General features: G+C 43.6%; 1 protein-coding gene across 1 annotated transcript in view; it reads left to right on the top strand.

Annotated features, from left to right (window-relative positions):
• Positions 1-27341, top strand: part of SV2C (synaptic vesicle glycoprotein 2C) — a 784750-nt gene that overhangs the window by 208837 nt on the left and 548572 nt on the right. The gene's annotated exons all lie outside the window — the stretch shown is intronic.

The following is a 27341-nucleotide window of genomic DNA, read 5'->3' as shown; positions in this document are numbered from 1 at the left end:
ACAAGGTCCATGGCAAACACACAGTGAAGATGCAATTTGAGAGGTGGCTGATTTCTAAAAGAGATAGTGGACTATTACTGCTTCATGATGTAGTGTTCTTTAAAGAGGAGTGTCTTCTGCTCTTTTCTAAATTGCATGACGGCAAGTACAGTCCTGAGTATACCTGGATCTCTGTTCTCAATACAGGGTGCATGGATGGAGAAGGATTAGTGTTCTATTTTTGCTGTTGGCTGAAACGCAATGTTTGAATCCATTCTGCTTCATATCATTGAGCCAGACTTGGAGTACTTGTTACATGTTGTTCTCGGTGAACTTCAGGCATGCTGCTGTGGTGGGCTAAGCTACTGGTAGGTGCTGGACATCCAGGTCTGGATGAGGTTCAAAGAGCGTTAGAAGTGAAGGCGGTCTGCAGTACAGGCGACCTTCAAGTATAGTGTGTGTCATCGGCGGGGTTGTGAACTTTGATGTTGTGATCTGTGAGTAGGGCCCCATGAGGCTTCATCTAGAAGTTTAAGATGACGGGACAAGATGGAACCCTTGGGAAACTCTTCAAGTGATCAGGATCTTCAGAGACCCAGAGGTGCCATGTGAACAAACTGGTGCCAGGTGGATAGGTATGAGGAAATCAACTGAAGACCTTTCCCATGAATCCCATTTGAGACTTTAGAGTGTAGATGAGAGTTTGGTGGTCAACACTGTTGAACTCAGCTGAGAGGTTCAGTCATTTCAGGAAGAATAGGTCATCTTTATCTGTCGCCAATCGGGCCTCATATAAGATTTGCAATGTAGCTAGTCTACATGCTGCAGCGTGATCTGAAGTGGATTGATAATAGTACAAGAGATGGTTGGTGTTGATGTGACCTTGAAGCTTGCATATACAACTTTTTCAATGATTTTGATGATTACAGGTAGATGTGGTCTGGGCCAGTAGCTGGAAAGATTGTCAGGGTCTTGTGTAGGTTTCTTCAGGAGTGAGAGCACATGGCCTGCCTTGAGAGCTTCAGGGAAGATGATGACTGAAGAAGGTGTTGGCAATGATGAGTAGGGGTGAAAGACCTTCTCCAGGGAGGACTTTGATGAAGGAAGACGGTATAATTTCATCTTCAGAAGTGGTGGTTTTCAAGGAGTTAAGGATGTCGATAGCAAAGCCTTTGAGAGACAGGAGTTTGATGAACAACCATTATGAGATGCAGGGAGCAGTTGGTGTCTGTGGAGAAACAGGTATGGTGTTGTCAATGTGCTGTTGTAGTTTCTGTATTTTTTCCTTGAAGAAGTGGTTGATGGAATTGTACTTGTCTGTCAAGTGTGGGACAGGAGGTTCAAGTAAGGGGTTAATGTTTTGAAGTGTTCTGCTTCTGTTGGCAGGTTTGTTGATGACATTTGTATAGTGTTTAGCTTGGCTGCTGTCATGACCCCTAGGTTTCATTAATATCCTCTATTCTCCGCATCCATTCATTGGCATTAGAGGCTGCAGTGAAAGAGGGGCAATGCTGTACATTTTTAGAACCATCCTTGTGGACTATACTTTTATTCATTGGGGTACTAAAATGAAACAGACCACAATATTCCAAATGGTTACTGTTGGACTTGGCCCTTTTAGGCTAAAGTTCCCTAAACTGTTTGCCTTCCCCCAGACCTTTTTTCTGACATGGTGTTGCCAACTTAGATGCTTTGGGCACTTTGCCACAGCTGATCAGTGTCAAAGTGCAAGTGCTCCCTGTGTAAAGTGTAATGGTAATTGGTTGTCCATGATTGGTATGTTTGCCTTACTAGTAAAGTCCCTAGTAAAGTGCACTATGTGTGCCAGGGCTGGTAATGCAAATGCTACTAGTGGACCTGCGGCACTAATTGTGTCACCCACCCAAGTACCCCTAAAGAGAGAACTCAGGCCTGCCACTGCAGTGCCTGCGTGCAGTTTGTTACACTGCCATGTTGTCCTGACAAGTTCACCCACTTGCCAGGCCTTACCCTTCCCTTTTTATGAACATGAGACACCCCTATGGTAGGGTGCAATGTATGTGAGAGGTAGGACATGTACTGAGGTGTGTACCATGTTCTAACAGTGAAATACTCTCCATTTAGTTTTTCACTGTTGAAAGGCCATCTTGCCAATAGGACAGAATGGAGAGGCTGTGTAATATGTTTCCAGCCTATCTTCCCATAGGATTAAGATGGAGAGGTGAAGTTTAGTGTGCCTGAACTCACAATTTAATAACACATCTTTTTGTGAAGGTGGTTTTTGCATTGTGTGTTCAGAAACCACTCTTTTAGAAGTGGCTGGGTTTTTGTGTTCTAACATTTATGTGTGTCTCTGCCTCGTTGTGGATTGAATGTCTGGATTTGAAAGTGATAGGATCTGGGGAATGTCTTGACCCAGGGGAGGAGGTGAGACAGCAACAGGCTGACCTGCATCTGGAGTGTAGGGGGAGGAGTAGCCCCTGGAGGTGAAGAGGCCTGGGCTGCTGCCATAAAACAATGGTTCCATCTCCTGCTGAGTGATTAAGGATCCAGACCCCCACTATCAAAGGAAGAAGGTGTCACTGGCAGGGAGACACACAGAACTAGTTGGGATAGGAGTAAGTGCCCCCCTGAACACAAAGACTTCAAAGAAATTTAGGGGTATAACTATGAGAGCTGAAACCTATGAACATTGTAAGGGAATGGAATGGAACTGTTTTAGACTGTAAAGGATTGAAACTACTTCGTGGTCAAGAGGAACCTCTGCCAAGGAAGAAACAACTGAAGAGACTGAAGGAAAGGACTGACCCTTGCTGTGTGTACTGGGGCTGGCCTACAGTTTGCTGATTTAACCAAGGAGAGGCTAAAGGGACTTTGCTGTGTCCCCCTGCTTGAAAGGACTTTGTTGTGTGCTGTGTCCCAAAGTAACTTATCCCCAAGGGCCCGAGGTGAGCTGGCTCCCTGTTGTGGAAACTCAGGAACACAAAAGTTTCCAGGTGTGTCTCAGTGACGCTGTGTGTGTGTGCTTTTTGCAGCCTGAGACCCTCGTAAGAATTGCCCTGTGATCGTGGGCACCTGGAGTCCAAGTGAGTCTCAGCTACGCTGTTTGCGTGTGCTTTGTGCAGTCTGAGACCTTCGTGCGGATTGTCCTGTGATCATGTGCACCCGGAATCCAAGTGAGTCTCAGCAACGCTGGGTGCGTGTGCTTCGTGCAGCCTGAGACCTTCGTGAGGATTGCCCTATGACCGTGCACACCCGGAGCTCTAGTGAGTCTCAGCGACGCTGGGTGCGTGTGCTTCGTGCAGCCTGAGACCTTCGTGAGGATTGCCCTGTGACTGTGCACACCCGGAGCTCAAGTGAGTCTCAGCGATGCTGTGTGTGTGTGCTTCGTGCAGCCTGAGACCTTCGTGAGGATTGCCCTGTGATCGCGCATGCCTTGTGCTAAAGGGAGTCTCAGCGACGCAGTGTGCGTGTGTCATGTTGCAGCCTGAGATCTTCGTCATTGCCATTGGCCCAGACCGGCATCCCCAGAGGAGCTGTGCCTCCGGCCCGAGCCTGCCTGTGCTAAGAAGGGACCTCGAACCATCCCCGTTGGGGGGGCGAGTTCCACTGCCCAAAACCAACTAAGTCGCATCAGAGGCCCATTTCGCGAGGAGAGGAGAGTGAGGTCGTATCCCCCAGGTAGCGCTCAGCGAGCATTCGTGTGTCGCCACCTGGGGCGGGGTGCGGGCTCCGGGAGACACGCTCTCGGCCTTTCCCATTGTCACAGAACGAGCCTCCGCTCAAGCTCGTATTGTGGCCCATACTGCCAAAGGAGTGGCAGTACTGGGGCCGGAGTGTGGAGCTGCAATTTGTTTTACACCATACCCGTGTTGGGGGCATGTGATGGCAGAAGCTAACCGCGAGTCAGTAAGAGTGGCATAGAGACCGTCCAGAGCTCCGTGATCGGTGCTGGAGTACATTATTGTTGCATTATTTTTGCATTATTTTTGCATTATTTTTGCATTACGAACTGCCTGATCGTTGCATTACGCATTGCATTATTTTTGTATAACGAACTGCCTGATCGTTGCGTTACTCATTGCATTATTTTTGCATAACGAACTGCTGGATTGTTGCGTTACGCATTGCATTATTTTTGCATTACGAACTGCCTGATTGTTGCATAACGAACTGCATTATTTTGACATTACAAAGTACCTGATTCTTGCATTACGAACTGCATAGCATTGCATTAGGACTGCATTGGATCATAGAGAACTGCAAAAACCTACAAGGGCTTGCTGGCCTAATAACCGGCAAGGTGAAATATTACAAATACGCATATGTTGGACTTTTATCGTATGGTCTCATCGTATATCTTTTTATATAAACATATAATTGTTTTTATGAAACTCGTGTGGAGTCCATTTGTGGTGTCATCCTTGGGTTGCCGAGAGCGTGGTTGCAAATACTTTACACATTTGCCTTGAAGATAAGCCTGGCTGCTCGTGCCAAGCTACCGAGGGGGTGAGCAGAGGGCTATCTGAGAAGCTGTCTTTCCTTTCCCTGACTTAGAAGCAAGGTTTTCTATTTGGCCTAAGGTACCTACCTCAGCCAACTAGAGACCCCCAGTTCTAACAGTTACAATTTCAGAGGCAATCTAAGCGGGTAAGATAACCTAATTGCAGATCTCTTTCTAGACTTTACTTCATTGTATATAAACTGGATGAAAAAGCTGGATACATTTGGTAAGAGGAGTGAGATATTTCTCAAAAGGCGGAGGAGGTATGAGATCATAGGCAATGGATGGGTTCATCCACCTTTTGCAATGAATGCTTACAGGCTGAGAGCATGTTTGCCTGTCTCTGAGCCTAGGCTTCTTTGTATCTGACTACATGCTTAATTAGAATACTAGCAAGTGTTTAAAGGCTGCTGTTGATACCGTGACTTTCTTTCCAAGGCGTTCTAATTGCTATTCCAAAGCACTACTCCCACTCAGACGCAATATACAATGCATGTGAAAAACAGCCATTATATAAAATTGTAACCTTTACAAGGTCGTGGGATAAGATGAAAGCCATTTTGCCATCTGTCAGAAAACTCCAGGATGTGTATTCTTCTTAAAACAGAAGTTGCTCTTTTAAACTATCATCTGGACAGCAAACACAACTGATAATCCTAGATCTATTTTAATGAACAAGTTCACCTAATAATCACACTAAAAGAAAGCATAAGGAGTTTGTGCTCCCAAGTACCAGCACGTATTATAAGTAATTGTCTAGGATTACTCTACTGAGCCAAAATTCTCTGTAAGGAACTTTGGATGTCTATATCATTAGCATTAACACTTCGCAAATTATTATTCAACAACCAGAAAAGGGAGTGAGTATGGGACTTTTGGAAGAGATGAAAATGAAAAAATTGTAATCCATTTCAGTGCACACTATGGAAAGATCAAGTCAAGAGCCCTGGCCTTCTTTCAATTTCTCCACATAAGTTTGAACAGAAATATTTGCAAAATATTCCCATCTTCTCTATAGGCATTCACATTTCAGAACCTAAGATCTCCTAGACACCTAACTGATGAGCTCTAACTAGTGTGAAACCCGTCCTGGACTGCTTCTCTTCCCATTCATGGAGGTTTGTTGCGGTTCAGGGCTGAACTGTTTCCATTAGAGCACTTTTTAGACTGATTTGCATATGGCTGAGTCCAAACTGAGGTGGCATGATGTGCAAAATAATGATGGACTGGGTTGCAGCCCGAGTGAAGACCAGTGGCTGAGATGAATTCAAGCATTCCATCTATCACTTTTTGTATACTTTAGTGTGTTGCCCTAAGTGGGATGAGTATGATGAGATGTGGGTCCTGTGCACACTGTGTAACTGAAACCAAGATATACCTGGCCGATGAGCCCTAACTAGGAGAAACCGGTCCTGGCTTGCTTGTATTACCATTCAGGGATTCAGGGAACTGTCACCCAGAGGCTCAAGACATAAAATATACACATAATGCAAGGAGGGGAGATGGAGATGGGGCAGAGATCTTCAATTATATAAACGGAGTAAGAGCGTACAACAAGCATATGTTTTTCATTGGAAGTCTACTTATTGAATTAGAAATGACATATGATGTGGAAGGGGGAGGTTAGGTTGTAGCATGATAAGATAACAGAAGATAGTGAAAGAATGGTACAGCTTACTAGCACAAGGTGAGGCAGCAAATGAATTGAAAAAGGGCATCAGAGCGAGTGGCATGGTGGAGGGAATCCTAATGCAACAGACCATGTAGTGTCTGTGTGAAGACAAGGACATACCTCTAGTGCAATTGTCTTGCTGATGACTGACCATTACATTAAGCAGTTAGCTTCCTTGGCTTTGGTACAAAAAGGACATACCTCAAGCACAGTTTTAATACAAATCACCACGTAACAAATAGAACAGGTACCTCTTATACAATTTTTATGCAGGCAACACACAAGTGTAAGTCACATAATCAGTATCATTTTTGTGAAAATTATCCTTGGAAACAATAATGCAATAAAGAACACCTCTATATAATGAATAATTCAAGATTGCCTTGCTTTAGAACAGTAGCAATGTAAGAAATTGGATTATTAGTGGTGAGGGTGGGACCCCAACTCAAATAATAAGCACATTCCTTGTCAGGGTGAGCCACAAAAATCACAAAATAAACCAGTCATTGTTGACGCAAAGAGCGCTGTGCGAGTGAAGTCCATGGTCAAGAAGTTCACGTCGGCCGTCAGATGCAGTTCTTGCACTGGCCTCAGTGAAGTCCGCTCGCATTCACGAAGAGGAAAAGGATGGTTCTTTTATGATGCAAAAATCCCAGAACCTTTGGATTTTCACCTGGAGTCCAATTCTTAAAGTTTGTAGGTAAGAGAAGTACACTCTGACACCAGACAATGGCCCAGGACCTGGAGGGCACCTCTTCTGGGATCAGGACTCACCCCAGGAAAATCCAGCAGCAGGGTCCAGGCAGGTCCAGTTAGTGCTGGTCAGCTGGGCAGTTGCAGGGAAGTTTTCTTGGTCCCTGTAGCTCAAGCAGGAGGTCAGCCAACTGACACTTGGAAATGCTTATGGTGTCTGTTTGAAGGCAAGCAGGTCCAATAGTCTTCCTTCCTCAGCCAGCAGGGCAGGTCTTCTTCTGAATTAATTTTCATGACCAAGATTGTTCTGATGAGAGGTTCTGAGGGTGGCACTTTTATACTGAGTACCAACCTGCATATGGAGGCAACCCTCTTTGTCTAAACATAAGTTGGTTGTGGCCAGTTCTTCCCTTTTCCCTGGGTTTGGCTCCAGTCTGTCTAGGTGGCCAGAGGACAGGCAATCCCTTGTGTGCTCTGCACGTGCCAGTGGATAGGCATCTTTAAAAGTCAGAAAGGGGGTGGGCACAGCCCTCAGGCTACCATTTGAAGTTCAGGAGAGGCTGAGTACAACCCCCAAGGCCATCCTGCTCAGGAGAGGATCACCCCCTCCCACACCCAAGGCCCTTTTGTCTCCTATCTGGAACGAACACACATCACACCACAGGAGAGCCGTTAACAGTCATGTAACTCTGGACACTGGCAAAAAGCCACATTTGGTTGGAGCAGGAAAATGCCAACTTTCTAAAAGTGGGATTTTCCAAAATAATGATTTTAAATCTGACTTTACCATTAAAGATGATTTTAAATTAAAATTCAACTGAGTGGGAGAATTATGTATCTGCTTGCAAACTACAGTTATCACTTATTATGTGTAATAATGTAACCAAGTGTTAGTCTATGGGAGAGCTAGCCTTACTGGAGTGAAAAAAGACTTTGGGGGACTTTACAATGGCAGGACATGTAAAATACATGTACCACTTATTAAATACAGATGAGCCTTTAAAGCCTACCTTAGAGGTGATTAATAAGTATTAAAAAGGAAGGTTTCGACCTGGCAAAATGTATATTTTGCGGCATCAAAAATAGCAGTGGGCGTAATCGTGTAATTTGCTGTCGCATAATTATGCAGAAAAACAGCAAAATTGCACAAGATCATGCAGAATTATTTCAGGAGGCTAACCCACTATTAAGCGCTATTTTCTTAATGGGAAATGCACCCTTGCATCCAAAATAAACCTGGGGATGCATTTTGCACTAAGGAAATATCTCTGAATACAACAGAACTTGATCAGCAGCAGGCGCTCGTGCTCGCTACTTTCGTTGTTCCTGTGCTCCTGTAGTAGGATTGTTGTGCCAATTTAGCCATAATTACACAAACTAGCGTAATCATGCAATTTTGATTCAAAAGAGGAAAGTGTAATTGCCAAAATTACTCCAGTTACTCTGGGATATTTACAATTTCACCCAGGCCTTGTCAAAATGGCACTTTGAAACTGCTCTACAGGCTGCAGTGGCAGGCCTGAGGCATGTTCTACAGTGCTGCTTTAATGGATGGCACAATGAGTACTGCAGCCCACTTGTAGCATTTAACTTACAGGCCCTGGGAACATGTAGCAGCATTTACTGAGGACTAAATCACATGTGCCAATTGGGTGTGTACCAATTTGATCATATTTGGAAAGGAAGAGCACAAGCAATGTACTAGTGTTCAGAAGGATTAAAATATGCAGCGTCTTAATGGCAACAAAAACGGGGGCAGCAAAAAGTTGAGCAGTGAAGGCCAAATTCTGGGGGAATGCCTTGCCAAAGATGGTCACTTCGAACAGGTGCACAATTAACTTAAAGGCATTTGCTGACTGGTACCAACACCACCTATCACTGAAAAAGACTCCAAAATTTAAATATCAGATTTGGATTAGAATCGCAATGAAATAGATAAAAATAACCACATTTTTTTAATTTTTTTTTTTTTAACAAAGACATTAGACCTTGAAGTTCTCTACCAAAGGTGCATCACCTGCCACCTGTCAGGATTAGCAATTCTCTCTGTTTATTTAGGAATAAACTATGCCTCAGAAAAATGACATTCCGGAATCCATGCTGCCATGACTTGGGTGTTTTTCCAAGAAAATGTACAATCAGAATAGATGCTTCCAGCAATCAGACACCCCTCGAGTAATGTCTCAGCTCTTGATTAGGCAAACCATTGTGAAGTCCATAAACATGTTTACAAGTGATTGCTTAGTTCTACGCGGAAAAAAGATGCCGTACAATAATGGTGAAACCCTGCCACTATAATTACAGCACAATTGGCATTTCTAGCAGATATCTTCCATTTTGAAACCTGCCAATCTCTGCATGCATTGTGCGGAACTTCAGAATGCAGTTTGACAGGTAGCATCTATTACATGTTTTTAAAGAAAACATGTTTAAAACGAATGCGTGCAATATAAAACATAACTCTTAGAAGTCATTTCAAATTATGCTTAAACTAAAGAAAAAAATCATAATAGGAATTCATTTGTCATTTGTACATGTGAAGGAGTGAAATGTTCAATACTTGAAAGAGAAAATAGGAAGGGAATGCGTATGCTTTGCCCCTGCGTTCACAGAGCAGTGCTAAAAGGGCGTAGAAGGAAACAGGACCAGCCAATAACACGCCCACGCTGCCTGGCGTTATCTACACGAAAATCACCTGTAGGTTTTGTTGTAAATGAGACGGCTCTGTAGACAAACCTTCGACATCAGTGCTAACATTGTTTCATTCCCGCCTGTGAAGTCAGAATCTGTTATTGTGTGCTATTCAAACACCCCGCAGCTCCTTTGTCGTGGTTTATGTATAAAGCCCATGCAATTTAATTCTTTCAGTGTGTGCTTTTCTGTATAACTGAATAATTTGAGCACGCTTTTGTTCAGTGACAAAATGCAGGCATCAGTTAAAGAAACTCAAATACACTCAGCTATAGTGAATGAAGGATTACTCTTTAGACATACAACTCTTTACAGAAATACTGTGCATGACTAAGATATGCTACGTGTGTATTTCTCTTTTTAATATTCTGTGAGCTTATGCAGCCAGCAGACTCAAGATGCTCTTTAGATGCTGGTGTTGCAGCGGGAACAATAAACATCGAATTTCAACCTTAACACTCCTACTGGGCCTATACGGGTACGATTTGTACTCAGATTCTATACTTCACCTCACAGGGGCGGCTCTTCCACAAGAGCGGAGGAGCGTTGCCCATCCTGCTGCGAGCGCAGCAGGCAAACACACATAACTAAAGTGGCATAATAATGCTATTTTAGACAGGGGGACGGGCTGAATCCTGCTATTGCAGGATTACTGCTGCCTTTTTCAGTGCGCATGTCAGGTTAGCTGGCTGGCTACCTACAGCCAGCCCGGCATGCGCACTGTAGACCCGGCAACCCCCAGGCTGTGAAACAGCAGGGGGATTGCTGGCACATGGCCCCAGCCTCAAAGAGAGCGCTGGGTTAGCCTGCTCCCACCAATCCTGGACCTGCCCTCATGCTGAAAACAGCATTAGGGCAGCTCCAGGATTGGTTGGATTCACGTTCCACTGGGCAGGAAAGATGTTCTTCCATTCCTGCTCATGGACGTGGGGGAGAAGTGCCATGCCGGGAAGAAGTGCCGCATTTATGGTCAGTTGGTGCCATCGCGTCCTACCATATTTTAGAACATCTAGCCACCAATGCACCTCAGAGGTGATGGTCGTCCAATGGGCCTTTCTCTATCTCTAGTGAGGGGTGAGAAATCAGGATATCCCACTGTCGGCCACCCAATGAGGACCATTAATTGGTAGCCATCTCACAAATTGGAGATCAGGTTCAAATATAATACTTTCAGAAGAAGAGAGGTGCACCACACGAGAAACTTAGGAACACAGAATTCATTTGTAATTATAAAATTTCTTCAGAGATCATTCCTTATATTCATTTTATTTTCATTTTTATGATGATTCCAAGAGACATGACATTCAGTTCATATGACTCTACAGAAAGACCAGCCGACGCGTTTCGTCCTGAACCAGGACTTCTTCAGGGCACTGAATTGTAACGGAGATCAAAAAAAGGGTATCTTCGTGAGTGTTCACCAATCTTTTAAACTTTCATACTGAGAGGCAGAGTTCCATCCAATCAGATAAAATCACGCCAACACTGGCTTATCAATGGCACAGCTGAGATCCAGTGGGTTCACGTCGCAACAGTTCCACAATCACAGGAACCCTACACACTTAAGTACTTGGAATGTTCCCATTTATCACTGTCCCAATATTCACAATATGCTAGTTGCAGGTGGAAAGAACATCAAAACACAATAAAGGACTCAGACAAATTTAGCCAATTTGATTATTGCATTAAATATCCAAAATCAATACACACAAGTAACATTTTAAGAAGCTCAGTCATAAATCTAACAGCTTACAATATAAAACCACACATCCAGTCGAGTAAATCTAGCCCTAAATAAAATAATCCATAAAGAGGGTGATTTTGAATTAATCATTTATAACACCAACAAAGGCACAAGGTTGGCTCACAAAGGCTCTCTTAGAATGGGCAAAGGGATCAACCTAAAGTCCATTAGGGGAAAAGTACATGGGAATAGGCAAGGGGAATTGGCCAAAAATCAGGAAAGTTCAAGTCTGGTTGCTCACCAAACTGCTCCAAAAAGTCCAACAGGCAAGTTTATCAGCAAGGGCAAAAAGGCAAGGGGCATAAATGTAGGTCCAGCAGGCCGGCAGGAGGCAAGTAAAGTGAAAGGGGGTAGCCAGAGCCTAAAAGAGCTTTAGCGTGACTTTTCCTCTCTTCTCCTAATTCATATTTGTTACTATGACATCAATGGTCAGTCCACAATGGTCTGATCATCATGTGATCATTCTTCCATTCTACAGGTACAAACTGACAATCCAGCATATTTTCCTATGCTCATCATGAGAAACGACCATCCATTCCGTCTTCCCAAGTTACTTAACAAAGAGCTTATTAACTTTGCTGCACTCCATGGATATAGTCCAAAGGTCAAGTTCCCACCATTGAGACTAGGCCTGGGCTAAAATTTCGTTCCATTTGCGGAAATTGCGATAATTTGACATTTTCGCGTTCCGCGGAGAGCGCGAAAATGTCAAAATTTCCGCTTACCGCAGCTTGGCGATAATTTGTTTCTTGCTCGCGCTGTAAAATAATACATTCTCGCGTGCGCGCGATCGCCTTACCTGAATCCCTGCGTTCGCCGACAAGTTTTCTTGATCCGGTTGCGTTCTCCATGAGATGTTGTATTGTTTTTAGCCATTTGCGCTGTCTCGCGACTGTTCGCGCCCGCAGTGATGTCATGCGTCGCGCGATCTCGTCTTTCTTCTCGCGATCATGCACCGCGAGACAACTCAAAACAAGATGGCCGTGCCCACGAGCAACCAGATGGGTAAGTTGGCGACCCGCAACCATGCAGAAAATCTCACGAAAATGCGCGAAAAAAACTTCCGCATCTTTGCGATATTTCCGCTTGTTTGCGATAATTTTAAACATTTTCGCGATAATTTGCGAAAGTGGATTTCGCAAATTCCGCCCACCCCTAATTGAGACACAAAATAGGCTGTAAGAAAGTTTTTGTCACTTAATGAATGTCGCATGAACAAGAACAAATAATGAAACGTTTGAGGAAATGTATCAAAGTCCATTGCACAAGGCTAAGACATAATGCAGCTTAAGGAGAAAAGACATTTCAAACCTATTTATAGTGAGCAGTTCTTATTTAGTAAATTAAAACGCATAATTAAGTTGAAGCATATTGAAGTAAATCACACATCATATGTAAACATTTTATAAGGTTGTCAGTAATTTTCAACTTTAATTGTGACCTACTACCTCAATTTCAAAAAGTAGCAACATGTAAACTATTTCAAGAAATTAATTTAAATAAAATTGTTTCTATTCATAAATAACCTTTATAATGTTAGGCACTTATCCTGCAATTTTCACACATCTAGCATACCGCGTGCACAAATTGTACCAAAGTAGAGTTTGTTATGACACTCTACAATGAAGTCAATTGAAATGCTAAGTTTCATCATTAGTTTTCATGACATCTTTGTAATGAATATAAGGTAATCAGTAACTAAAACATTTTGAATTCACTATTTGATTAATCATACTTTTTCTAACCAGTTAAGCACATGTTTACAATGCTGGTACATTTTTCTCAGTTTCAGTGTCTTCTATCTGGACACATTTGTGTATTCGTTGTCAAGATAGATTTATGTGTCGGGTACAGCATGATCAGCTTTTACGCTGCATCACTGGGATGTTAAGAGTAATTCAGAGACTAGAGAGCCAACAAGATACAGACGTTCAATATGGGATGATATGATGCCTCTTCATTTTAGCAGCGTCGCAGGCATGCTGTTCTTTCCCCTCCCATCACTACATATCTGCACAAGGGTTCTGTTCTGGTGCAAGCCTTTTCTACATTTGGAAGATTTCCAATTATATTGTGCACTATCCATGAACAAAAACATTTATGATCTGAATGACAAGCTAGAAAAGCCTCTAAGACCTGCAGGTCAAATCCATCCCACAACAAGCTAAACCAATCTGTCCAAAATCACACGTCTGGGAAAGGAAGACATAGTGCAATGCCAAAGTTGCCAGATTACACCTTGACCTATTCAACCTGATTAAGTATCCTGAAGCCTAGCAAAGAATGCTTTAAGACACGAGGAACTTTTGCTCATGAATCTAAGATGGCTGCACCATACCAAGACTTGTGAGAATCCCATGGCACCCTGGTACTTGCGGTCTTTCTTGACTTCCTTTGTGTGTTTCAGGTAGTGCATGCATGACAGATTTAAAGCCTTGCACCAAAAGGGACCCAAACTCTGTGTGTACTGCTGACCTCTTCAGCTGTGAAATACCCATGCACCCACAAAGATCAGAGGAGCTTGTCTCCTCATCTGTCCATGTCCCAATTCATGTAAAACCACACCACTCAAAAGGCTCCGCTCTATACCTCCTCATTATGAAAGAAGAAAGGTCCAGATCTAGAGTTTGACGGTTGGGTCACTCCATCACAAACAAGATGGGTATCCCATCTGCCTTATTACAAAGGCCATAGTATTAAATACACTTCTAAAAAGGTGAATGGGATATTTGTTGCATTTGTAATGGTGTAATCTACCCACCAAACTCTAAATCACTCCCTTAGATGGAGATTTCAATCCTAGTAAAATGGTGTAACTACTTTCTCATTCTTTTTTGTCTACTCCTTGAAAGTCATAATCACTGGGTAGTGAAGAAGAACCAAGCGGTAGATCAGATATCTAAATAACATTGATACTCCCTTGCTATCCTCTGAAATCGCTCATATATTACAAGCCATTCCACTAGAGCAGGAGGACAACTAGCTTACTGCTCCATACAGTGAAACATGAGTATTCTACCTTTTATTTAGTAAGAAGGTAAAGAAGATAGACCTGTATCTTACAAATTATTTGGAACTCCATGCCTGGAGCATTAAATCACAAAATCTAAAAGTCCTGCTTTAGAGAAATCTCCTTGATTCATTTACTAATTCCTTTGGCAAAGTTAAATGTTCACCTCATTGACTGAAACCATACCTACCATACCTCTAAAATAAACTAACCTCTTAGTAAGCCCTAGTTGGACCTACCATATTAACGCCTCTCCAAATAAGCCAGGTATCACCTTTAATAAAACCCCCAATATCGTCTCTTCCTTGTTTGGCTGAAATCCTAGAGAGCTAGTTGGAGATGCAGCTCAAAGACTTCCACGAAGATAAACACCTACTAGATAAACTCCAGGCAGGTTTCAGGCCAAGCTGCAATGTTAAAAATAAGCTATGATACCCTCAGCATTCCAGAAAAGGTGGCTCCTGCCTCTTTTGCTCCTTGACCTATCTGCAGTCATCAACACAGGAAATCACTTCACTCTCCTGAATATTCTCAGAGGTAGAATGGGGATGAATGCTGCAGTCTTCAGTAGGTTCTCATCAAATGTGTACAATTAGTGTCTATATATACCAATGGGGAGTCTGCTACGATAATGAATCACCCAAAGTTTTTCTTCTTCCTTCTACAACATATTCATTCAACCTCTAGGCCCCACTTTCAGGCATTGTAACATCCACTGCTACTTTCATGCTGATGACACCCAGATATATCTGAACATTTCTTCCACCCTAGAAGAATTCATGGCCAAAGTTTGCAACATAATTCAGTGTTGGTCTGGCCTGTCGGGCATTCTGTCAGTGCCAGATGAGCTGACTTGACTTGAAAGGGACAGTGTATAGTTCATATTTTTTGTTCCCATGGGATGTAATGGAATCAAACAAAAAAAGGCCCACGCACTGATCATTTCAAGCCAGCTCACCTGGCAATGCCAGAGTGCTCGACAGGCCAGTCCATCACTAAAGACATTCAAGCCTGGATGTCACACAAACAATTAAAGCTGATCACAATAATGTTACTTCCGTCATCAACAAAGAATGGCCCTATGTTAATTGAAACATGGCTCGACTTATGTACATGGTCAAACTGCACCCCTTACATTGTGGAGTATGTCAAGTCTCCGGGCTTCTTCGTAGACAAAAGCCTGAGCCTTAAAGCACGCATCAGTGGAATGACAAGGGGGCCAATTTCAAATTAGACTCTGTAGAAAAACATCTGTTTCTTTTATTAATCCAGATTTCAAGCTAGTAAATCAATCTCTTGCATAGGTTGAAATTTGATATGGACATTACCTGTTAATAGAAATTCCCAAGCTCCCTCTAGCTTCCCACAAACAACCCTCTGGATAGCTGCCAGTCTGGCTATGAGCACAAGAAAGTTCAGTTACATCACAACTATTCTGTTCACTCTGGAGGGGTTCCTCGTAGAGGAGAGGACCATCTTTAAAGTTGCATGCATCACACATCATGCATAAAGCTATATTTTTGGAAGCCCCAAACTATCTTGCCCAGAAACTGAAATTTTCAGGCAGTATACAGTTCCTTGAGAGCAGAGCAAACCTTTTCCCTCAAATAATTTAAGAAGATAACTCCAGAACAAGGGTGTGGAACTCCATTCCATTAGACATTATGTCAACTCCAGTCTAAGAAAATGAACTGAAAAGTAGGTTTTTTAAGTGCCAACTATGAAATGTCACCTTTTCTGCTATAACTTTTCAGAAGTGGTACTTTATTTAACAATGTTTGATCTTACTGTTTTCTATTAAACATGTGCTGTCTATTCTCCTGATGTAGCTGTATTATAGGACTATATGCTATACTATATGCTATACTCCAATCAATCAATCAATCAATCAATCAATCAAGGTTCTTATAGAGCGCAGCTAATCACCGGTTAGGGCCTCAAGATGCTGGGGAGTGGGCTCTGCAGTTCAGTTGTCATGTAGTTCTTACTAATCCGTAGGATCTGCATTCACATTGTTTGGACAACACAAACAAGGGGCTTGGTGCCGAGACTGATTCCAGACACCCCAGCAGGATATGCTGGCCTATAGACCAGCTAGCTCACTGGACCACTGTAAGCCCCCCTAACCTACCAGGGAGCAAATTATTTCTGGCAATCACTGAACCAAGACAGCTCTGACCCCTCAGGGATCTTCAAAGAAGTATACAGAGAATACACAGTGGAACGTTTTCAATATATTTATTGAACCATCTTTATTCCGGGGTGGAATACATGTGCCGCAATGATTAATAGACAGAAGCATATAAAAGTGATTACAAGAACCAAAAGCGTGAATAATAGATATAGTTCTACTATGGTGCTAAGACAACATAAATATGCCAGCATATAAACCAAGGCAGTAAATGAAGTACTCCTACTATGCGAGCCCTACACTAAGTGTACCTAGAGTGTGTGTAGCTGTAGAGCCAAGAAATCCCCCAAGGGACGATCCAACCCCATTACTTGGTGGGAGAGAATAAAGGACACAGTCTTGGTCATGAACTGGACAGCCCTCACGAGATGTCAGACCGTTGCATGGTGACTTCTCAGCATGCATGGACCTCTAGTATCAGCTGGAGTGCCTCCTCTGCTAATCTCATCTTTTATAATAGAAAGCAGCGTTGCTATGTGCGTATGGATTAGGGATGTTATGGATGTGTAGATTGCCCTGTCGCCCCGTGGATGAAGATAGAGATGACATTTGTACATGGTGCGAAAGGAGACCTTGTACATGATTTTCAGGGCCTTGTGATAATGTTGCGTGAAGTTAGAGTTGTATACAATTTTAGTTTCAGGGAAATTAATCCAATATTGTCGCGCATGCAGATATGTGCAAACGTTTCCCACTGAAAAATAGGACAATGGAAGAAATAAGCTGCTTCGCTACATGTTCCTAACTCAGGAATATAACACTGTCGAGGAGCCAATTCGGTCAAAGAGCCAGGTCTTGAGGGCCCTCCTGAATTCAGGCAGTGAGGTTGATTGACTGAGATGTAGAAGAAAGGAGAGTTCCAGGTCCTTAGGTCAAGGTAGGAGAAGGATCTTTCTCTGGCCGTGGTCTTGCAGATACGTTGGATAGTGGCCAGAGCTAGGTTGGCGGAGCGGAGGTGTCAGGTGGGAGTGTAGAAGGAGAGGTGGGTATTCAGGTGTGAAGGTCTGATGTTGTGGAGGGCCTTGTAGGCATGTGTGAGGATCTTGAAGGTGATTCCTTTGTTGATTGTGAGCCAGTGGAGGTTTCTCGGGTGATTGGCAATGTGGCTGCGGTGAGGGGTGTCCAGGATAAGTCTCGCAGCAGCATTCTAGATTCTTTGCAATTTCTTTTGAAGATTCTAGGTGGTGCGGGCGTAGAGTGCATAGCCGTAGTGGAGTTTGCTACTGACTAGCAGGCCCGGACTGGTGATTCCGGGCACCGGGCAATCCCCCGGTAGGCTGGATGGGGTGGGGGCCGATTTTGTGACAGGGGGCCGGTTCTGTTGTTGGGGCTGATTTGGACCGACGGAGTCACGGTCGGTCCAAATCGGCCCCAACAACAGAACACAGTGCTTACAGTTGCCTGTCTGACTGAGGCCTGGTGTGAGCAGGACAAGGATTCTCTGCTGCGGTGCTCGTGCTCCGACGCGTGTGCAGGCAGGCTACTAGGCTATTATGATCAGCCGCCACCGGCCGCCCTACTCATTATAATTTTATTAAACCCCCATCCCCCCCCACACCACCTGACCTGTCACGCTGCGCACGTCTACAGCATCATCATGGTCCGGTGACGTGAAGTGACGTGACGTGACGTGGCTCTGAGGCGAGGTCGAGGCAGGCATTCAGAGGCTAGAGGGAGACAGTCAGCAATAGGGAAAGGGAAGGGCACCCCGTGATTTAATTCCCCCAGTCTGCAGGTGAGTGCTATTTGTTCCTGGCCAGATCTTATTTATGGGTGACTGGTGGCAGTGGTGGCGCTGTCTGGGGCCGGGGGGCGTCGCAACTGGGCCGGGGCCAGAATCAAAAGCAAAAGGGCCGGGGCCTAATGAAGGGGCAAAAAGGGCCTAGGCCCCAGCTGGTTCAGCAGAGCAGTGACTTTTGTTTGTTGTGTGTCAGTAGTAGCAGGGAGCGAGGCGGTGGCTGGGCTGGCCTACTTCTCACCCCCTCTTTCCTACTTTCGTTTATTTGTTTCACTGTGAAATGGATCCAAAAATACTTTTGCTTCAAATGTTGTCTTTTTCTGACTTTATTCTATTCCAAAGTACAGACTCAGGAGTGAGAGAAATAAAAGGTTCAACTATGAAACATAAATAAATAACTAAATAAAGCGAGACAGTATTCACAAAGCAGCCAGATTGATTTTATTCACACCCAAACACATTAGCGCCACTTTACAGAGTTTGCCAGTGAAGCGCTGCTTTTGTTTTATCTTTTCTTTAAACAGCATTGTTTTCCCTGAATGAGCAAGTGCAAGACTCCTGGAGATACTGCAATGCCGGATTGATGGGTGGATTTGAAAACAAAATGTGTACTGCGGCTCGGTGGTCATGGATGTGGTCTTTTTAAACCACACTGCTTGCGTTTTGTAAGGCTATAAGCAATGGACATTGAAGCAGGTCCCTTCCGGGTCCTGTAGTCATGTCCTTAACTTTTCAGGCACAAGCACACACTGATTTCTGAATAGTGAGTGTAAATGCTTTAAGTTATCCATGTTGTTCCTGCTTACATTTTACATGCTTTACTTAATCTTGCATTCCCTATGGGTGTTTGCTTTTTTCTGGATGGTGTTACTTTTTTTAGGCAGCATATATTGCTCTTGTCTAGTGCGTAATTTGAACTGAGTCACATCCAGGTATTTATAGCAGGGCACAATTAGGTTGTAGCTGAAGGCAGTGCGAGTTTCTCTCAGTGGGGGAGAGGATGTGGCACTATGGTCAGAGCTTGTGGATTTAGAACTGAGGAACCAGGTTCAGCCTTCATGACCAGTCTCCCAGACCACTCTCCTGAGGGAGCTAATTCCCATGCTAGGCCTAAGAAGGCCCCACAAGGCCATAGAAGCCCCGGTGTCTTAGCACCAGCAGGTTTACCCTAGTGGGGGCAAGTGTGGATTAACCTTGGAGGCCTGTCCACCACAATCCATACTGAAGTTCACCTCTAGTCTTGCGGACAGGCTTATAAAGTAGCACACCCTAGAGCAACAGTGACTCTGTCACTGAGGTCACAGGACCCTTGAGAAGTGCCAGCTCTAGGGTGGTGCGACCGGTGTTTTGCACCGGGTGCTGACTTTGGGTGGCAAGTATATTATGGTTTTAAAAGTGCTTGCTGCCTACCTCCTGGCCCCCAGCCATTTTTGGCAACAATAGAAATGTTATAATAACTACGTTGATTAATGTTCTTCCTAGAGAGAGATCAGAGTTTTGTCTAGTGGAAGTTTTGATTCATTGAAAGGTTGCGCAGAAAGTTAATGTGCCTGCTGCAAAGAACATGTACTATGTAGATCACAAAGTGCAAATAATGTAAATAGGTCAGCGGGTTACTGATTTTTAAAGACAGATCTTTGGTTGCTTGTAGTTTAGAAGTTAAAATCCTAATATAGAATAGTGAGCTATTGTCATCTGAGAGCTGCATGCAAACTGCAAGGTACAAATTAGAGCATTATCTTTTTTCCCCAGTCTTTGATTATCCTAATGTTGCAAAAAGTGTTCATTTGGATAGAAATCAATTCTGATTATTAAAGAGAGCCCACAACCATGGTATTACATTTTAAATTCTGAGTTTGTGTTTGTCCAGACCAATCACTATTAAACTATACTGCCCACTAGTATGGTTGGCATGTGACTTCTACACCTTTTAGTCCTTTGTCTTATGTAACATTTCCTATACAGTGATTTACACATATATAATTGATGGTCTTTGTGTAGTCTCTGTGATGTAAAGTGCTCTGATACCCTACACTGGATTGAGTGGCGCTGTAAATCAAATTAAATGCATCTGAGAGAGAGAGTGGTTATGGAGACTTGAGGGGCACTGTTAAAGGCTGGAATTGAGGGACTCTGTGGTGGAGGTGGTCATTGGGGGGCCCCAACAAACACTGTTGCACACGGCACCACCAGCGCTAAAGCCGGCCCTGCCCTTGAGGCCAGTCTGCCTCACCCATTGGTTTCGCTATTGGCCTTGTTTCAGCAGTAGTGGCTGGAACTCACCAGTGATTGGCAATACAGGATTTGCACGCACGCTAAACTAAGTTCACAAACTTCACATTCTCTCTGCTTCATGCACATGCACTTTTAAGATGTGCTGCCTGCTTCGGGGCCACTGGAATTATGCAGCAAAAGAAGACAAAATTATACCGCAGTGTTGACTACATTATGCAGCAAAAAAAGGCTGCAACGTATTGCAGTATATTTTCTGACACTTTTTATTATTTTGACATTTTTACACATGCTATCAATCTCTGTGAAGATTTTGCCTTATTAGTACCAGTGTAACATACTACAGCAGTGGGAAAGGTGATCAGTCAACCTTTGCAAAGGGCCGTCCACTTCGCAGCAGCACAAGTCACATTTTTTAGTAACTTTTGATCTGTTTGAGCTAAAAACAATTTATTAGTTAAAATTGTCAGATAATGTAGCAGATGTTGTATTATGTGGCAAATATAGGATATTTTTCCCATTCATGTTTGAACTGCTCTTGTGGAAAAAGGGAGAAGTGCTGATAACAGAATCTCCATGGATCACAGACAAATGGCTTGTGCTTCCACTTTTAAGCATGTTTGGGACATTCTATGATTGGAAATAGGTCTGTATACATACCTATGTGCATGTGCACAGTGTGGATGATAGTAACATTGTAAAAGGGCTGTGTGGTGCTTTAATTAGAAGAGTAATGTAAAGAACTGGACTAGTGATTCACTTAGAGTCATATGTAGACAAAACAATAACAGAGAAGCTCAAAGTTGTGTGGTCATAAGCAGCAATAACAGACTGGGCTTGAAAAAAGAGTCCCCATAATGAACACTGTTAGTTTGAAACAAATATGTGCCCTCAAAGTCCAAATCCCCTTTAACAATTGAGCTTTGCGTCCTAGTCATGTCACACGCCACTTCACCACTTTCTCCATCGATCGATCAGTACATAGTGATTGGCTTCTCCAGTGATCCCTTGCTTTGAGTGGAACTAATTTTTTCTTTTGTTATTCTTCAGGCTTCAAAAGAGTACTCTTTAAATGGTATTTCTGTTGTTGATTTGCATCTTCCAAGAACTTGCAATGTAAGAAGACTATACTAGGGACAGTCACATAGCCATAAACACGTCTGGCTCTTTAAGATGGTAGCTTCCACATGTTCCAGGGCTTTCTACTTCATGATTCGGAGCAAAACCTCTGGGAGCATCCTCTTGTTAGTAAATATCGTACAACCCCTCCCCACCCCAAGTTCTGGTTTAATGTTATCGGATGGCCTATTCATGTCTAACTGAACCTGAGCAATACTATAGACGATTGCTCCTTTCTCAAAACTGTGCTCCAACTGTCCTGAAAATGACCCTGCACCTAGAGCCCAAGTCTTTGGCAAATACTGTACAATGGTGTGCAAGCTTGTGCCCTTGTTTACAGTATTAGGCAATCAGTATTGGGGTACGCAGCAGAGGTGCTTTGCTACCGCAGGACACATGAAACTACTCCGCCACACCCCTGATGAAATTAAAGAGGAAAGCTTCTAAATCCAAATAGTCTTCACGATTGACATCAGAACATATTTCCTTCGGGCAAAAAATATTAGGAAAAGGTGAAAACCTTTCCAAAGGTGGGTGCTGTGGTTCTACACATATCACCTTCGCATCTAATCCCAGTGAAAATAAATAATTCCTCTTATGAGGAATTTGATGGTACTGTGTTTCATAGTATCTCTCCAAGGAAAGAGAATGACAAACCACCCTTTAAAGTTTCTCCAGACATAAGCTTCCCTCATGTGGGAGACAGTCCTCCTTTTTCAAGATGACTGGCGGATCCTTCAGATCTCTAGAGGGGATCAATGTTCTGCAGCCTCTGAGTGCTAACGTGATTCCTCCTGGGTGGAAGTGTGGTCAGAGAGTGGAGAAGTATTGAGAGCTAATGAACCCAAGGCTCCCCGGCCTGCTATAAAGGGACTGTCTGAACAATTAATCTAAAGGTTTTGTTTTTGTGTTCACTGATGCCACTGAAAGCAATATACAGCCCAAAAGCATGTGGCATTGGTGTTTTTTCTGCTGTGGTCGCTTTTTTGTACACATACTTGTACATTTTTATTTGCTGTTGTTTCCAATTGAAATTTTCGGAATGTGCGCCTCGTAGTTACAACTTGAGTACAACTTCTGGCACGCACAGCAAGGTATTTCACAATCTCTGACATGCAGTCCTCGTAATATTTTTATTTAAATATTAGCGAATCATGCATGTCGACCGCAACTGCACAGCAGCTCTGCATTGTTTCTATCTGCATGCACCAACATGTAGAGGCCTTCAAAAATGCACAAATTCTCAGGCATGCCAGAAGTTTTCATGGGTCCGGGGACCACAATGGGTAACCTGGTGCTCTTTAAGGTCATCATCTACTATTTACTGTGCTTTGAAAGTTGATACAATTGAATATGTAATGAAAAATGTGCTTTAAAATTCACCATTTTGGTCTGTTTTCCAAAATTTTCTTGGGGGAAGTACCCCCCCAAAACCCCCTAGTAGCGGTCGTGCACGCTCACCGCGCTCGCGCGCTACGCGCCGGACGGGGGCTGGTCTGGCAAATTTTGCCAGGGCTGCTTTCAGTTCCCAGTCCGGCCCTGCTGACTAGCACCTGGGTAACTGCTCTTCTGGACTTGGTGGGGATCCACAAAAAAATCTTTTGAAGCAGGTGGAGCGTGTGAAAGCAGGAGGATGAGACGTCGTTGAATTGGCAGTTCATTGAGAGTGAGGAGTCAAGGATGACGCCGAGGTTACATGTGTGGTCGATGGGTGTGGGGGAGTACTGCGGGCCACCAGGAGTTGTCCCAGACGGTGGTGGTGGTTCCCAGGATGAGGACTTCGGTTTTGTCAGAGTTGAATTTGAGGCAGCTGTCCTTCATCCAGGTGGTGACTGCCTTCATCCCATTGTGGTGGTTGTGCTTTGCGGCTGTAGGCTCACTGGTGAGAGAGAAAATCAACTGGGTGTCGTTGGCGAAGGAGACGAAGTTTGGTCAGTGATTTCTGACGATCGCTGCCAGCCGGGCCATGTAGATGTTGAAGAGGGTGGGGCTGACGGAGGAACCCTGAAGGACTCTTCAACTGATCTCTGTAGGATCTGAGGAGAATGGTGGGAACCTGACTCTCTGGGTTCAACCGGTAAGGAAGGAGAGGATCCACTCTAAGGCTTTGCTGTAGATGCCGGTGTTGTGGAGTCCTGCATAGAGGGTATGGTAGGAGATGGTGTTGAAAGCGGCAGAGAGGTCCAGGAGGTTGAGGGTTGCGGTATCACCTTGATTGAGGAGATTGCGGATGACATCTGTTGGGGCGAGGAGTCAGTCACTGATTTGGTGTTGTCCAAGATGTGGTTTGTTTAAATGAATTTGACGAGATGGCTATTGATGGTCTTCTCCATTATTTTGTTAAATATTTTATTAAATATACTAATTAATGTAGATTTCTGTTTCTATGAAAAATACTCTTCTGCCCATATGATCTTGTCAGTGCCATACAACATTGAACAAAATAATAAATAAACTTGAAATTTCTAGGACAAGAGACTCAGGGAGTGATCATATTGTTCTTTCACACTGCTGTTAAATGTGCCATGGCCTGAGACTGGCTTTCATCCAGTCCTGTGTTTTTTCTGCAAATAGTGTTAAGTATTCGTAGGAAGTCAATATCAAAGTTCCTAATTTTCCCTATTCAATGCGTGAATAGCATGGAATTGGTCAATTTCTGTGCATTCCGGGGTGCAGTCATCTAAATCGCAGCATACATTCTGGGCTATAAATGTCAGAAGACAAATCAAAAACCTGGACTGGATGGGCTACTTACATAATCATGAAATACCTGATCTGCAGTGGTGGCCGCCACAAAACGAAAGTGGGGCCGGGGGAATGGGGACTTTAGGGTAAAAATATATATTTTTTTAAAACATACCTGTCGCTGCACTGACGCCAATGGCCACCGCAATGCTTCTCTCCCAGCAATCACTAGGAAAGCACAGGCTCCCCACCCAATTCATACTGTGAGAGCAGTGTGTGCCAGGATTGGTCTGAGCAGCCTGGTCTGCAGCTCAGACAGTACCTGGGAGCCTGCGGATTTTCTTCAACCCAGCTGCGCAACACAGCTTGGTTGGAGAAATAAAAGTGTGCATGTCTGACATGAGCCCTTCTAAGTGCCCACCACTCCTCACTGTCACGGCCTGCCCCCCCCACATGCACGCACGCATGCCTCAGCCAGAGCCAGTCACAGAAAAATAAAATTATATAATTGCTTTATTAACATTGGAATTTTGTGTGACTGACTCTGACCAGGGGGGCGATGCCCCTCCACCCTTATGGAGTTGCCGCCCCTGCTGCTCCGTCCACACTTGAAAAAGCGACCCTTCATATCCCAATATGCTTAGTGATTTGGGCGGAAAACGTAGGATTTGAAAAAGTATCCTCGTTGCGCAAGGTTATTTGACAGTTGTGCCATTCAGGTGCCCTTGAAGACTGGATGAAGGTCAGTCACTGTTCTGGAGTCTGACGTTACAAAGGCATATGTGTGGAGGCTGCTCAGATCGCTTCAGTGGTTGCAAATTTTGACAAATCCCTATAACAGTGGGTCGCTATACTATGGTTACAAAGGGATCCATGCCATCCTGAACTTTATTCTTAAATTAAACTTTTCCTTTGCCCACATTTGTAATCCACAACTTTAGTCCTGTTGGTTCAAGCGAGGTTTACTAGGGTAACAGCTCGCTGAATGCTTCAGGATTTTTGAATCCATGACCTGGGCTGGGGTACAGAATAGTGTCCCTGGAGACACGGAGTCATCTCCATCCTTTTGCTATGTTTCTACAACAAAAATATTGCCCAAAGGCCCTTCTGTTGCTCTGCTTCAACGCATTAAAAGGAAAAGATAAGATGCTAGGTGAGACAGCAGAAATCGCTGGTTGCAGATTTTTAATCATATGGACGGCTACTTATGTCACTATTTTGGAGCATGTATTTTTTGTTTTGGATGTTCAGAAGGTAGTTCTACAAATGAAGGAATTTGTCCACACACACAGCGCCACCACACATAAAACCATCCAGTGCAGGTGCGTGCAGACACTGTTGTCCTGCTGCCCTTGCTGGTGCCTTGCTGCCTGCAAAATTCTGGTGTATACCACCTCCTAGATTATCAATTCATGGGCTCATAACATGGTCCCGAGCTTTCCAGGGCTCTCGGTTTCTCTGGTGTATGTGTGAGTAGCTCAATTTTTCCCGGGTCTCGCTTTGCATTCTGGGATTAGTAGTCCTGATTCTATCATGAAACAAGCAGAACTACAATTCTACAACTACAATGTCTCTTCTATTGAATGTGAACCAGCAATACCTATCCTTTGGTCGGATCACTTCTTATTGAAGTTCACAATTCCGGCTCCTGTTAGTTTGTCCTCTGCTTTCCCCCAGTCTATGTTTTTTAATAGGGACTGGAAAAACATTGATATCACTACTTTGAACAATTTGCTCAGTGAAAATACTGCCACCATCACTTCGCAGGTACATGTTTCTGCCAAAAATATTTATAATTGGTTGTCCCATGCTGTTGATGAATGTCTTCCTCCCTTTAAAGAAAAAATTGACCTATCATCGTCCTCCAGCTCCTTGGTACACTGATATTCTCAAAGTTGAAAAATCTAAATGCAAAGCATTAGAAAGGAAATGGCGTAGAAACTATGCCCCGGATTTGAAAATAATCTATAAAAATTCTCTTAAAACATATCATGATTTATGTAAAATGACGCGAGCTGCGTACACCTGTACAACTATCAATACTGCTACAAATCGTCCCAAAACACTCTTTAGCTTAGTAAAAAATCTTGCTGGTGCCCAAACCATAGCTAAGCCCCTGCCACTTGACAAAAATTTATGTGATGATCTTGCCCTTTTTTCACAGATAAAATAGAGAATATTCATTCTGAAATTGCTAATTCCTCCCTGACCCGTATGATGCCATCTCCAATTTTGGGTTGCAGTGCTCAGGAATACACTAATGTCTCTTCTCAATTGACCTCTTGGCCTCTCTTGGAACCGGTCTCTTTTGTTCCTATTCTTGACTCAATAAAATCTGGTTCACCCAATGACCCACTACTCATTTCCATTATAAAACAACTTAATTCCAGTCATCTTCAGGTTATCATGGAAGCCCTCAATTCTTCTTTACAGGCGTCTACTGTTCCACCTGTCTGGAAGCACTCTATGGTTGTTCCTTTATTAAAAAAGCCAGCTGCTGACCCCAAAGTCCTTGCAAATTTCCGACCTATCTCCCTTCTGCCTATCTTTTCTAAGTTGCTGGAAAGACATATTCATATCCACCTTTCCAAGTTCGTTAAAATAAATAAAATACTTCACCCCTCACAGTCTGGTTTTCGTGCTGGTTTCTAGACTGAGACCACGCTTTTAGGGGTTACAGAAAGACTACGACTTCTCTTGGATGCTGGAGATACAGTCGCGCTCATACTTTTAGATCTGAGCGCGGCTTTTGACACCATCTCCCATCCTATATTAATTAACACTCTGAAATCTTTTGGCATCTGCGATTCTGCTTTGAATTGGTTATCTTCCTTCCTCACTGACCGCACTTTTCAAGTCTTTTCTGCATCTGACAGTTCAAATGTCTTTCCATCACCTTTTGGAGTTCCTCAGGGCTCCATTTTGAGCCCCTTGCTCTTCAATCTGTATGTCAGGCCTCTTGCTGACATTGCTGACAATGCTGGACTGTCTCTTTTTACATATGCTGACGATTCTCAAATTATTTTCTCGCTTTCCAAATCAGACTCCTGTTCCATTTTTGCTCTCCAGTCAGGCTTACGCCAAATTGCTGTCTGGATGAGTAA

The sequence above is a fragment of the Triturus cristatus genome, chromosome 2_1 (genome assembly GCF_964204655.1).
Source record: "Triturus cristatus chromosome 2_1, aTriCri1.1, whole genome shotgun sequence".
In the NCBI taxonomy this organism is placed as follows: domain Eukaryota; kingdom Metazoa; phylum Chordata; class Amphibia; order Caudata; family Salamandridae; genus Triturus; species Triturus cristatus.
The sequence above is the reverse complement of the archived record's forward strand: the minus strand, read 5'-3'. Positions and strand labels throughout refer to the sequence as shown.